We start from the raw sequence: 13,866 nt of genomic DNA on the forward strand, positions 1-13,866 counted from the left end.
TGTAACTTCCCCTTCCAAGCCATTTTCTTTTATGAATTTCCTAAAGTAATGCAGATATATTTATATAAACACGTTTTATTACTGACATATTATAGCTTAGACGAATAATATAATTTACTCCCAATGTGTTTTGGCGCTGTATTTTGATTTCAAAAACTTTTCTTCCTTTTTAACCTCTAAACCAGGGGTCCTCAAATACAAATCTTGAAGGTCCACATTTGCTTTTTATATACAAGCATGGGTCCGGACTTCAGCGCCCTGTGGGAGCCGGGGGGGGGGGGGGCAGCGATACCAAGGACTGCCGAGCAGTGCGGTGCGACGGAGCGCGCTGCAAAGCGGCGATTACACCACGCGCAGAGCGGCGCGGTGCAGAACGGTGCTCACACGAACATGGAAAGAAAGATTTTTTTCTTTTTTTTCCCCATACATTTGCCCTGGGTCCGCAGCGAGGTGTGCACCGCGGTCCGCTAATTGAGGAACCCGGCTCTAAACTGAATCAGCAGTCGGGTTTCATCAGGGGTCCCTGTGTCTAACATATTACGTTAAAAACATGATAAAAGTTGACGTTAATACAGCAATTAGTGCTCTTCAGAAGTTACAAATTTACAATCGGAAACGGTGCTGCGCAGCGCTAAAACGTTAATCCATGACTGGGACACTGTCATGCTAGTATATCTACACATTTCAGTAAAGCAAATGCACTTTTTATAGCTTTTTAAATAGTATTAAGCCTCGTGAACGCGCATATCATAGGGGTAGGGGTAAGGGGTAGGGGTAAGGGGTAGAATTGGGATTGGCCCTTAATCTTAAAAAAAGGAGCTGGTCGCAATGATACGTTAAATACGTGTTTTTCTCCCCCCAGGGATCTAGCTCAGCAAATTGATCCTGGGAGCTGAACTGAAATGGCGGGGCATAATATTGCAGTAAAAATAAAATCTATATTAAAAAAAAAAAATCACTGTTGCTGATACTGTTTAATTAATATTAAAGTCATCATGTTACGGAGAAGGCAGCAGCTTTCAAACTTTGGCTTGCCAAAGGGCTTGCCATGCCAGATGTTTGGGAATGACTGTAGGATATTTCTGCTTATGATGAGATTAAATTTTTAAAACAAAGTATTACAAGTTTCTGTTGGCAGTGCAAATAAAACAAGTTTTTTAATGTTAAAGTATACACTTTCCATTGTGACAAACCAGGGGTTCCATTTCCAAGAGGTTAGCTTTAAGAAACTTCAAACAGTGACAACATGGCGGCTTTCTGGACTGATGAAGTCTGAAGCTTGGATCCTTCAGCCTGAATGCAGAGAAACACGGTGTCACCCAGGACGTTCCACGCCACATGCAGGCCGTCACTGAGCGCACTGCACATGGAAAAAGACTGGTCAAAGGCAGCGGAGCAGCATCTGCTGGTACTTGGATCCTGTCCCTTGGTTTGCTCTTAGGGGGAACTCAATAACAAGAAGACATCAGAAGTCGTCTTTCAGGACACTAGGCTACCTGGACAGTGAGGAGCAGCAGGACGAGCTTTTCAAACATCTGAAAGCTCGACTGAAAAGAACAGGAGTTGTCACAACCTCAGTTCAGGAGATCCAGCGTTCATAAATTGAGCTTTTTAAGAGCTGACAGTATTTCTGTCGACCCAGTAGAGCTCAGATTGTCTGCTTTACTGTTTCAGTAAAGTTGAGGAGATCTGCTGGAGGTTGGAAAGAAAGTAAAGGCCGACAGTTTAGTCAGTAGGTGGCTCTCACTTTTTACTTCTGTACACTTATGTCTTTCTCTTTTGACAGCAGGAGTTGCAGTAATTTACTTTTGTTTGTGTTCCACTTTCAGTTTTACATAATTGCACACCCTAAAATAAATATAAATGTGTTTCCAGAGTTGTCCTTGTTGATCACCTGTTTTCAATGACCTTGTTTCAAATGTAGAGATGACAACATATGATTCATTAACATTTCAGCTGATAATAACACAGGAATATGATTTACAGAATTTCACATATATGTGTGTCATTAAAGTATATATAATATACTCTGTTACATAGAGTATATGATGTAGTTATCTTACTGTAGTAAAAAGCGCGATCCTCACGGAGCCAGACATATTATTGGCCATGATGCGGGACACCTTATCAAGTACTAAGTATGTGAAAAACAGGCTTTTATTGCTATTTGAAGACACCAAATGTATTATTTTATTTATTCATGCGTGTTATGTGATTGTCATGATAGGCCCTTAGGGTCTGGACTGGAAAAACATGCGTGTGATTCAAGATGGCGAGCCTCCCAGGGATCTTGTGAACTGAGCGTGATGTTGGAGCAGCACGCTTCTGCTTGGCGTTGCTTTTCTTCAGAAACTGATGGGATTTACCCTTTTCCCTCTGCACCGCTGCAGTGGACTGTCAGAGACACAGGACGGTAAGAGAAACAACAGATCGAGGGACAGAGACACTTAATTGCGAAAAAAAACAGACTGTTCAGTCTTTTGAATCTGAATTGTGCATTTTATTCTATTTTCTGTATCAAAATACATGATGCTGTAACAGTTATTTGAAGTGTAACTGATGGTTAAACCAGTGGTTCTCAAACTGTGGGGCGATGCCCGGGAGGGCGCGTGTGACCGTGGGGAACATGCTTTTGTTTCCGCTGGACTAAAATAAAGTGTAATTGCACATCCACTCCAGTAGTTGGCAGTGGCGCTCTCATTGTCAGAGTGTGCAGCTCTACGTGTAGGTTTTTTTTGCACCGAGCTGCGATGTGCGATGTGCACCAGGTGGCTTGTGAGCGCACGTTTTCGATTTTGAAGTTCATCAAAAACCGACTCACCCCCAAATTCCACAGCGTCCGTCTGCGCTCTGCTTTAACCCCCACAGCAAATACATTGCTATTTTAATGACTGTAGCTGATTCCACAGCCTCCATTCAGCTCCGTCTGGCTCTGCTCCATCAGTCCAAAATAGAGCCAAGGTCTATTTTTCTCTCCGGTCCAGTCCGTCCAGGTCTCCGTACGCATAAATTTCCACAGTTCAGATGCACCAAACAGAAAAGAGAACTCCAACAACCTCCGGCTTTATACAAAATAAAATCATTTTGTCTTTATTAAAAACTTTAAACTGTTTAAAGATGTTTTATTTGTCCTCACATTAATTTTCAGATATATCACGAATAGACACACCATACTGATTAAAATATACACTTTAAAAAGCGGGCAAACAAAAACTAAAACACACTTTAAAGTTTTATTTGACAAACTTCTATTTAGCTTGTAATCAAGCTATAGTCGAGCGTTTCTGAATGTTTACAAAGCTGCATATATTGCCCATTTGTAGGCTGTTGTCCATAAATTTAATGTTTTCTACAAAATGCATATTCAGGATCATGTATGCATTTTATTCTGAATGGCCCGAATGTCAACATCCTGTCGCATGAAATTCAGCGTGTTGAAGCACAGCAACCAGGATGAAGAGACGCTGATTTTGGAAGTGGAGAATCCGCGGGTGTGGAAACGAGCACTCCCGTCAATGCGGAAGTGAACTGACACCGCACGGCCCGCCACTGGCGGTATAGGCGGGCAAAACAAGCGCTCCCCGGCGCCATTCGCCGAGACGTGCGCGCTCGTGCCTTTTTACGACAGGTCCCGCACCGAGTTTGCCATTTTTTCCACTTGCCAATATGGGCACGCTGATTCTGAAGGAAAGTTCGAACGTTTCAGAAATTGACAAATATGTAAAAAACAAATGGAGATGGGCATGGCTTAATTAGACAGGCCATGACGGAAAGCCAGTTAGCTCTTGGTGCAAAAAGCTAAAACTGCCAGGAACTTGTGTTTGTGTTGTGTGCCACAAAAATATAGTAATGGCAAAAAAGTGCTTATGCGCCATCAGACTGAGAAAAAGCACAGAAGTGCTGTTCGTTCCCTGCAGCACACCACCTCTTTGCCAGGTGCTACAACAACAACAAGTGAGGTCTGTGCAACTATGACTGACCGTGTGTGTAACTTGAAAGTTTGCATATGTTCATATGTTCATTCATCGCTGAGCATGACCTGTCTTTCACCATGTCTCAGCCACTGACCTAGTCAAGTCCATTGCACAAGATCAGAGCGCACTCTCCAGATTGTCCATTTCAAATGCACATGCCTCCTATCTCTGCACACATGGCATTGCTGTTCAGCACCAAATTGAACTGTCAGCCAAATTAATCAATCAATTTTTCAATCAATTTATTTTTGTATAGCCCAGTATCACAACAACAGTTGCCTCAGAGGGCTTCAAGATGTTACATTTGTCGGTAAAAGTAAAAACAGTGAATAAGCATAATGGTAATATGTCAATATTTACAGTAACGAGACAGAACGAAGCAACCACCGCCTTCGACCCTCACATCCGGCAAGAAAAAACTCCAAAAACCCAGTGGGAAAAGAAGAAATCTTGGGGAGAACCACAGTATGGAGGGATCCCTCTCCCAGGGACGGACAGCTTTGGCAACAGCTAGCATGAGACAATAAGAAGTAAAGCCTAGGACTATGTTGAGGACAGTCCGTTGGACGTCCAGCACAAGAACCACGGATCCCAGCAGTAGAACCGAAGCCAGTCCACGGGCAGGACCGACAGGGGTGTCCTCCCGGTCCGGACGGAGCTTGTTCATAGGCCTTCGTAATAGTGGAGTCAGCAACTGAAACTGGAGAAGACTCCCCCTCGAAGGGGGGGACAACAGGTGAAAAGCAATGAACGGACTAAAGGGAATAACATTCAGACATTAGAGGAGGACAGGGCTCAGTGCACCGTACTTCCCACAGCATTCTAGCTCCTGGGGCAGCTTTGTGGATACTTAACCTGTTTAAACTAGTATTTAGTTAGTATAGTTTAGTTTAGTTTAATTTAGTTTGGTTTAGTTTAATTTTGTTTAGTGTAATTTGGTTTGGTTTGGTTTAGTTTAATTTAATTTAATTTAGTTTAGTTTAGTTTAGTTTAGTTTAGTTTGGTTTACTGTAGTTTGGTTTGGTTTACTTTACTTTGGTTTGGTTTGTTTTAGTTTAGTTTAGTTTAGTTTAGTTTAGTTTGGTTTACTGTAGTTTGGTTTGGTTTGTTTTAGTTTAGTTTAGTTTAGTTTGGTTTACTTTAGTTTGGTTTGGTTTGTTTTAGTTTAGTTTAGTTTAGTTTAGTTTAGTTTAGAATCCCTAGCTGACCTGATCATAGGCTGCATCGAAGAGAAACGTCTTGAGCCTAACCTTAAATGTGGAGACTGTGTCTGCCTCTTTGACACCACTTGGAAGCTGGTTCCATAAAAATGGTGCCTGATAGCTAAAGGCTCTTCCACCTAGTGTCCATTTAGAGACTCTAGGAGTCACCAGTAACCCTGCATTTTGAGAGCGAAGTGCTCTGATTGGTTGATAAGGCGTTAAAGCATCTTGGAGATAGGTTGGAGCCATCCCATTTAGGATTTTGTAAGTGAGGAGAAGGATTTTAAATCTAACTCTAAACTCGACTGGAAGCCAGTGAAGAGATTTTAGAACGGGAGTAATGTGTTCACGTCTTCTAGTTCCAGTTAATAATCTGGCGGCTGCATTTTGAACCAACTGAAAGTTTTTTAATACACTTTTGGGCAGGCTGCGAGAAGGGAGTTGCAGTAGTCCAATCTCGCAGAAACAAATGCATGGATGAGTTTTTCTGCATCGCTTCTAGGTAAAATGTTTCTTATTTTAGCTATGTTGCGCAAGTGGAAATATGCTGTTTTACAAGCCAGGTTGATGTGTGCTTTAAATGAGATATCCTGATCAAATAAGACCCCGAGGTTCCTCACAGTAGAGGAGGAGGATACACTGACGTTATCTAAGGTAATAATCTGTTTGGATAGACACTCTCTCAGTTTATGGGGGCCTAGTATAATGACCTCTGTTTTGCCAGGATTCAGACGGAGATAGTTCGTAGTCATCCAGGTTTTAATTTCTCTGATACAGTCACTGAGTCTGTCTATTTGATTAGTTTGATCAGGTTTCATAGATAAATACAGTTGTGTGTCATCTGCATAGCAATGAAAATTGATATCGTGACTTCTAATTATGTTCCCTAAAGGAAGCATATATAACAGAAATAAAATTGGCCCGAGCACGGACCCTTGAGGAACCCCATAACTGACCTGGGAGCACGGTGAGGACTGTTGGTTAACGTGAACAAATTGGTACCTATTAGATAAATAGGATTTGAACCAGCAGAGGGCTTTTCCTCTGATGCCAACCTCACATTCTAACCTCTGCAGGAGAATATTGTGGTCGATTGTATCAAAAGCTGCACTGAGGTCTAGGAGAACCAGGATTGAGACTAGACCTGCATCAGCCGCCAATAGCAAGTCATTAGTGACTTTAACTAACGCAGTCTCAGTGCTGTGATAAGCTCTATATCCTGACTGAAATTTCTCAAATAAACTATTGTCCTGTAGGTGGCGGTAAAGCTGTTTAACCACAACTTTTTCCAGGACTTTTGAAATAAAAGGCAGATTTGATATCGGTCTGTAGTTAGCTAGAATATCAGGATCGAGATTAGGTTTTTTCAGCAGTGGTTTGATTACTGCGAATTTAAATGACTGTGGCACATAGCCATTTTCTAGAGAGGTATTTATTATAGTTATGATCGTATTTAAGATAACTGGAAGGATATCTTTGAAAAGCTTAGTTGGAATTGGATCTAGGAGACAGGTTGAGGTTTTAGAAGACATTACAATTGAAGTAATCTCAGCCCCATTTACTAATGAGAAACTATCTAGTATTTCAGGTATTTCAGGTGGAGGCAGTGGCTGGATTCCCTGAGCTTGATCTGAGGAAAGCGCTTCACTGATTTTACCTCTAATGGTTATGATTTTATCATTAAAGAATTTAAGAAAGTCATGGCAGTTTAAAGATTCTGGGATTACTGGTTCCACTACAGTATGACTGGTTGTCAGTCTGGCTACAGTGTTGAATAGAAACCGAGGGTTATTTTTGTTTATTTCTATTAAACGAGAGTAATATAATGTCTTGGCTTTAAAGAGAATTTGTTTATAGCTTAGCAAGCTACATTTCCAGGCCTTCAGAGATTGTTCTGATTTAGATTTACGCCACAGTCTTTCTAATTGCCGAGTTTTTTGTTTGAGAACACGGGTTTCAGAATTAAACCATGGAGCAACGCGCCTGGGTCGATTGGTTTTCAGCTGCAACGGGGCCACTACGTCAAGGGCAGATTTTAGTGAGTGCATAGCACTGTCAACAAACTGATCACTATTATCACCACTGGCCAATAAGCTCATTTCTGTGAGTTCACAAGATAATGCAGCAAATGCAGGCTGGATCAATTCTTTGTACCGAGCCACAGATTTTTCAGATAATGTCCGTATCAGCTTAATTTTATCTTTTTGAGCACAGTAGTCTTCAATCAAAACCTGAAAAGTAATTAAAAAATGGTCTGAGAGAATAGGGTTCTGAGGGAGAACATTTAGGTCACTGACTTCTATCCCATATGTTAAGACCAGATCCAGGGTGTGCTTGTGACTATGAGTGGATTCATCAACATTTTGAGTGAAACCGATACTATCTAATACTGCAATAAACGCATTACTCAAACTATCACCAGAATCATCCACATGGATGTTAAAGTCACCTATTATAAGGATCTTGTTATGAGTCAATACTATATTGCTTAAAAACTCTGAGAACTCAGTTAAAAAGTCAGAGTAAGGACCAGGAGGTCGATACACAATAATTAATAGCACAGCTTTTTGATTCTTCCAATTTGGACAAGTAAGCGTTAGTATTAAGCTTTCAAAAGAGTTGAATTTAACATTAGTTTTGGGTTTAAGAAGAAGACTGGAGTGGGAAATCACTGCCACACCTCCACCTCGACCTGTTGATCTAGCTGTTTGGAAATTAACATAGGTTGGAGGGGTACATTCATTGAGCCTCACATAATCATCTTGCTGGAGCCAAGTTTCTGTTAGAGCAAGGAGATCAATGTTATTGTCACCGATAAGGTCATTAACTAACAGAGATTTAGTGGAGATTGCTCTAATGTTTAGTAGACCACATTTTATGTATTTCCTACTGGAAAAGTTATTTTGTCTTGTACAGATGTTAAGCTTTTTACCCATTGACTTTTTTTTAATGCTTTGAGCACTTTGGACAGACTCAGTCTCTGTTAGCCTAGGTAAACCTCCATGCTTGACTTGTAAAAATCCGGGAGCAGGATTAGTGACGGGATCAACAAGATCAACAGAGGAGTGTTCTACACGACTGCTCTGCGCCCGGGGCTCATAGCTGGATTGTCAATTTAGAGTTCGAAGCCGAAAATTACAAGGAAAGCTGTTTTCTTTAAATGCTGACGAGTCAACTAATGCAAACATGGACAAGATCCTGAATGTCTTGGTCAGACACTTTGACGAGGATATAGGTAAAGTACAAACCCAACATCTGGCCTCAAGAAAAGCCAACATTGCAGATGCAACCACACAAACACATTGACAGATATCCTCCAGTCCAAAGGATTAAAGTGGGATCAAGTTGTGTCTATTCTGCTAGATAATTGTCATGTTGTGAGAGGAAAACAGTCTGAAGTGGAGACTCAAGTAAGACAGCAAAATCCATCACTTCTGGACATCAGTGGAGACACTGTCCACATGGTGTCAAATGCTGCGAAGGCCATGTTGAGTCCATTCCAAGGATATGTGGAGACATTTTGCACAGATGTCTACTATGACATTGAAAAATTACCCAAACAAAGGTAAATCTTTGGAGAGTTCCAATCCTTGCTGCATTTTGAAAACAAGAAAAGCTTAATGCGTCCCATCAGCAGTAGGTTCCTGCAAATTCTGGAAGTGTGCAACAGATTACGTGACCTTATCGATCCACTGATTGTGCACGACTACAGCATCCTGCCTGCAGCTGATCAACATAAACACATGATTAATATTATAATATTATATATATTATAATATATAATATTATAATTTATATAATATAAGACACGCATCTGTATGCTTTTCTCAGAGTTTGACAAGCTCACAGCCATGGTGGATCTATACAGAGGTATCCTCACTTTAAGTGAAAAGAATTTTGAGAAATTACAGCCAAACATTTTCACAACCATTTTAGAATTGGTCAACAGGCCTAAGGAAGAACGAACTGGTGTATGTTTGAGACTGAGTCTAAATGACTGTCTCAAATTTTGCATTTGTATAGTGTTGTATCTATGTCGTAATACCTATTCTGACAAACACCCTTGAAACAAAACTAATAATAAAAGAAGAAAATGCGTCTTTGCTTTGTTATCAGAAGATAATTTGTTCAAAATGTTCAACCACTTTTAAATCAAGTTTTATTGTGTTCTACAGGTGTACTTCCAACTTTCCTTTTCTGAAGAGGTTGCAGGTTGAGAAGCCCATGGTCCATGCGCTGCATTCTGAGATGATGATGCTGATCCGGGAACTTTTGTCCAAGTTCATGAAGCCTGCCACCATCCCCTCCAAGGTGAAGGCCTTGTTAAGGGTTGGTGTTCAGGACAGAAGCCTGCAGTACCCTGACAAAAGGTTGTCTGTGGGGAGGTTCAGCTACTTTGCCTTGACCAAAGCCAGAGTGGAGAAGAAGCACTGGGTGCAGGGTGTCTACAATTCTCTCAGAGAAGGCTACATCAAGGCAGCAACATTTCTCCAGAAAAACCTTCCTCTCAGCAATAATATCATGTCTTTGTCTGCACTATCACCATCATTAATTGCTCACGAAACAATTCAGGATGCATCCATCACCTTGGCCAAAGCCTTGCCAAATGCCGTGACATCAGAGGAGGTGGGTCAACTTAGTGAAGAAGTGCGGGCTTACCAGGTTGACCCAGATCTAGGAGCACAGGGCAGAGGCTTTAATGACAGCACTGCCCAAAATGATGTGGACTGGTGGAGTGGGATCTTTGCGTTGAAGACAGGAGGAGGAGAGATGAGATTCCCCATCTTATCCAAGTTAGTGAAGGCTGTACTGTCATTGTTCACTGGGCCTCTTGTAGAAGGATCATTTGATATTATGGATGACATAATTGAAAAATGATAGAGCCAGACTGAATGTTGAGACCTATGAAGGCCATTCTCTGACTCTGACATTGAGATCAGATCAATGAGGAGAAGGTGCTACTCTTCATATGAGATATACAAGGCACATATGAAGGAAAAGAAAGAGCAAATTGAAAAACAAAAGGAGAGGAAATTGAGAGAAGCTGTAAAAGTCCTCTCAGCCATTAAGGTGACAAAGGTAACAAAAGCTTCCACATTTTCTGCTACTAAAGCCTCCTCCTCTGCTGGAGCCAGAGCACCAGGAGCCTCCAAAGCTTCCTCTTCAGCTGGAGTCACAGCAACACCACAGAAAACCCAGAAACGAACATCGAGTGTGCTTGAATTATTTGGTTTTACCTCCAGAAAACAAAAGAAATAATTAAAAATTTTGTTTAGTTCTGTCACTATTGCACTTTTGTTAATTGTTCTATTTATAATTGTTCTGTCCTGTTCCTGAGGAATAAAACCTGAACAGAGAAGATTTGTAGATTGTTACTTGTTTGACTACATTACAAACTGAGCCAAGCCCTGCAAAAAGCATCAGTTTAATTGAATAGAACAAAATATTTAAGTTAAAAGCAAACAGCAACAATAAATAAACCGCTCAAAAGAACTTAAATGCTGTATTAGAGAAACTGAGAGACTAGTACAGCATTTAACCTTTTTTCTTGAAATCTTTGGGAAACTATTGCGCGAAAAAGGTGTCATTCTTAAAGCGATACCTCAACATTTTGGCAAATTGGCCCATTTAGCACAATTCCTTAGTCATTTCGAACAGCATACTTACTTTTTTTGTGAGGGCGAGCTGTTGTTTATTCAGAGGTGAGTCGGGGAAGGTTTTCGGGAGGGACACAATGGAAGTGGATGGTATTTTTGTTCCCCCTAGTCAAACTCATCAAATATAAAATCCAACAACCCCAAAACACTTTGGTGGACACGTTATAATCCACACATTCACTACGCTGTGGAACACCAACAAATAATATTGTAGCGTTACGACACTGAAGCAAATACTGGGAACTACTTTTTCTTTTGAAATCACTACGCCCAGACGCCACGTTTAGTAAGTAGTTCCGTCTTAGCAATCTTCGCATAAACAACTCAATCTGGTAATTTTGCATTAATATTTCACAGCTGCCTTTTTACAAACCTATTGGTAGTATTTTTTTCAATTTTCTATTTATATCATAGTGACTGAGTCATAATGCTGCTACTGTCTGCAGTTTGTTCTGTTTAGATTATTTGTCAGGATATTTTGCTCTTATCTGGTTTTAACTAGTGCTGGGCTGACACCTAAAGATTTTCACAGTCACAGACTAAGAACTGAAAGGGCAGCATGAGGGTCCTCCCTGTAAGTCTCATCCCACTCCTAGTCATTACCTTCCGTTGTGGTTTGACACTATAATGAATAAATACTGATTTCTAGATTGCTATATGTGTCATTTTTAGTCCTGAGTTCATAGTTATGTGCTTTTATTTGTTAACTGCTGTCAAGGAATATGACTCTCTTAGTATGCATGAGAGGAAATATTGCAAGAATTGTGGACTTGTGTGTGTCTGTATTGTAGTGGGCTGGTCTGGACAGAAAATGCCAGGGCCGAATTTTTGTCCCAGTCCACCCCTGGTGAGACATGTTTCACAATTAATGTGTTTTTATTTAAATGTGGGGTTAAAATTAAGGAAGAGTTTTCACAGTATCCGCAGTCTGTAGCAGTAGCCTCATACTTATAACTTAAGCCACAAGTGTTTGTATTTCCTTTACTTGCCTCGTATTAAATGCTATTATGCTCAACATGAAAATGGCTGAATTATTGAATGTGGTGTTTTCCAGGTTTGAAAAGTGCTTGGATTTTGGAGAAAGTGCTTGAAATTATAATTTCATTGTACTCTCACATCTGGCTGAATAATTCACTTTTCAGGGTCTGAGAAAGTCAAATTCAATAAAGAAACCAGAAGATATTCAAATCTATGAAGCTGAAATTAGACAATGTTGACTTTTCCTTTTAATCCTATCAATAGGCCCAAACATTCCTGTAACAAGTGATTAATACATTGGTTCTTTGGTCCATAACATGTCAGAAAATGTTAAAAAAGTTAGTCAGTGTTTCTTAAAGTCCAACATGACGTCCTCAAAAGTCTTATTTAGTCCATAACTCAAAAGGAGAAAATATTAACTTTTGGAAACACAAATCACAGAATAAGGCTTTCTTTTTTTTTTAATGGCTCAACTCAATTATCAAAATACTTGGAGAATAATTTCATAATAAATTAATATCTGATTAATGTATTGATGTAGCTCTAATAAGACGCCAAGTCTAACTACAGACACATTCTGAAACAGCAATATTTGTTCTATTTTCCTTTAATTTGTCAATCGTTGGTATATTTCTGTGATTAAATACTTTTGGTTGTTTACAGCAAATAAATGTTGCTGCCTGTAAGTCATTCTCTCTCTCTCTCATGTGAAAAACAAAAACTCTCTTTCTGTTTGGTACCTCCTTCAATCTCTGGTCCTCCACCAGAGGCCTGGGAGTTTGTGTCAAGATGTGGGTGGAAGGCCCAAGTGCAGGCGTCCCGGTGAGGGAAACTTCTTATTAGACATTAAGATCACAAGGGGAACTGAACCGGGACAGCCGACATGAGGAACACAAGGGCTGAACTGGCGCTGGACAGAATCTGGAGACAGACGCACAAGGACAGCAGGGCATAAATGGGGAGGACACAGGTGTAACACATGAAGGTGATTGGCCAGGAGGACATGAGGAGGGGCAGACAGACAACAGGTGAAGCACATCAGACTAACGATGCTGGGATCCAGGGAGGGACACGGACGGGGTGCAAAACCAAACACAGACAACAGGAGGGGCCAAATCACACGGACACGTGCACGCAAGCGCCTGGAGGCAGATTCACAGAACGCATAGCGAAGCACCCAGAACTCACGGAGGGGAAGACATGGACACAGGGAAGAAGGGAGACCCAGCCAAAGGGGCAGGACACAGCGGGTCCTGACAGCAAGGGGGTTTTGCAGGATCTACCAGAGGCCTGGGAGCTGGAGGGTTCTGCAGGATCTCAGCTGTTCCCAGCACTGCGCTCCTCAGGACAGAGGTCTCACATGTTGTTCTCGGTATTTCCTGGAGCCATGCATCCAGCTTGGGGGTTCCTGACCCTACTGCCCCCATCACTACTGGCACCACTGAGGCCTTCACAGCCCTCATCTTCTCCAGCTGCTCTTTCAACCCTTGGTATTTCTTCCAGATGGAAATGATTACCTGTGCCTGGCCTATTTTCATAGACCAGGCACAGGTACTGTGCACCTACCCTGCACTGCGCTCTGCCACAAAATTAGAACCCACAATCATGCACAAATGTTGTGCAGTGAGTTGTTCATGGCTTGTTATTTTAGCCAATATTCTTGAGTATTGTCATACATTATGTTGATTGGTCGTCTGTCGGCTTTTCACATCTGAATTACGACTTTCCATAATCCCAGTTAGAGGTCTCTATAACATCATTTTTCCATGCCATAGTTCCATCTCTTGATATCTACACTGTTATTCTGGCTGGATAAAACTCATTTTAAGGTATCTTGAAAAACAAAGATGGATATCTTGAATTAAGGGCATTTGTAGACATCTGTAAATGGAATTAAGGATATCTGTAATTCAGATGTAGATCTCTGCTGTGTGAGTTGTGGATATCTGAAATTACGATTGTGTATAGGAAGAATGACATTGTAGATATCTGAAATGTTATTTTTGAGTGGGAAGAATTTCTAGTAGTGCTTTGAATAAATGTTAAAATGACTTT

This window comes from Salarias fasciatus, chromosome 7, assembly GCF_902148845.1.
Source record: "Salarias fasciatus chromosome 7, fSalaFa1.1, whole genome shotgun sequence".
Taxonomy (NCBI): domain Eukaryota; kingdom Metazoa; phylum Chordata; class Actinopteri; order Blenniiformes; family Blenniidae; genus Salarias; species Salarias fasciatus.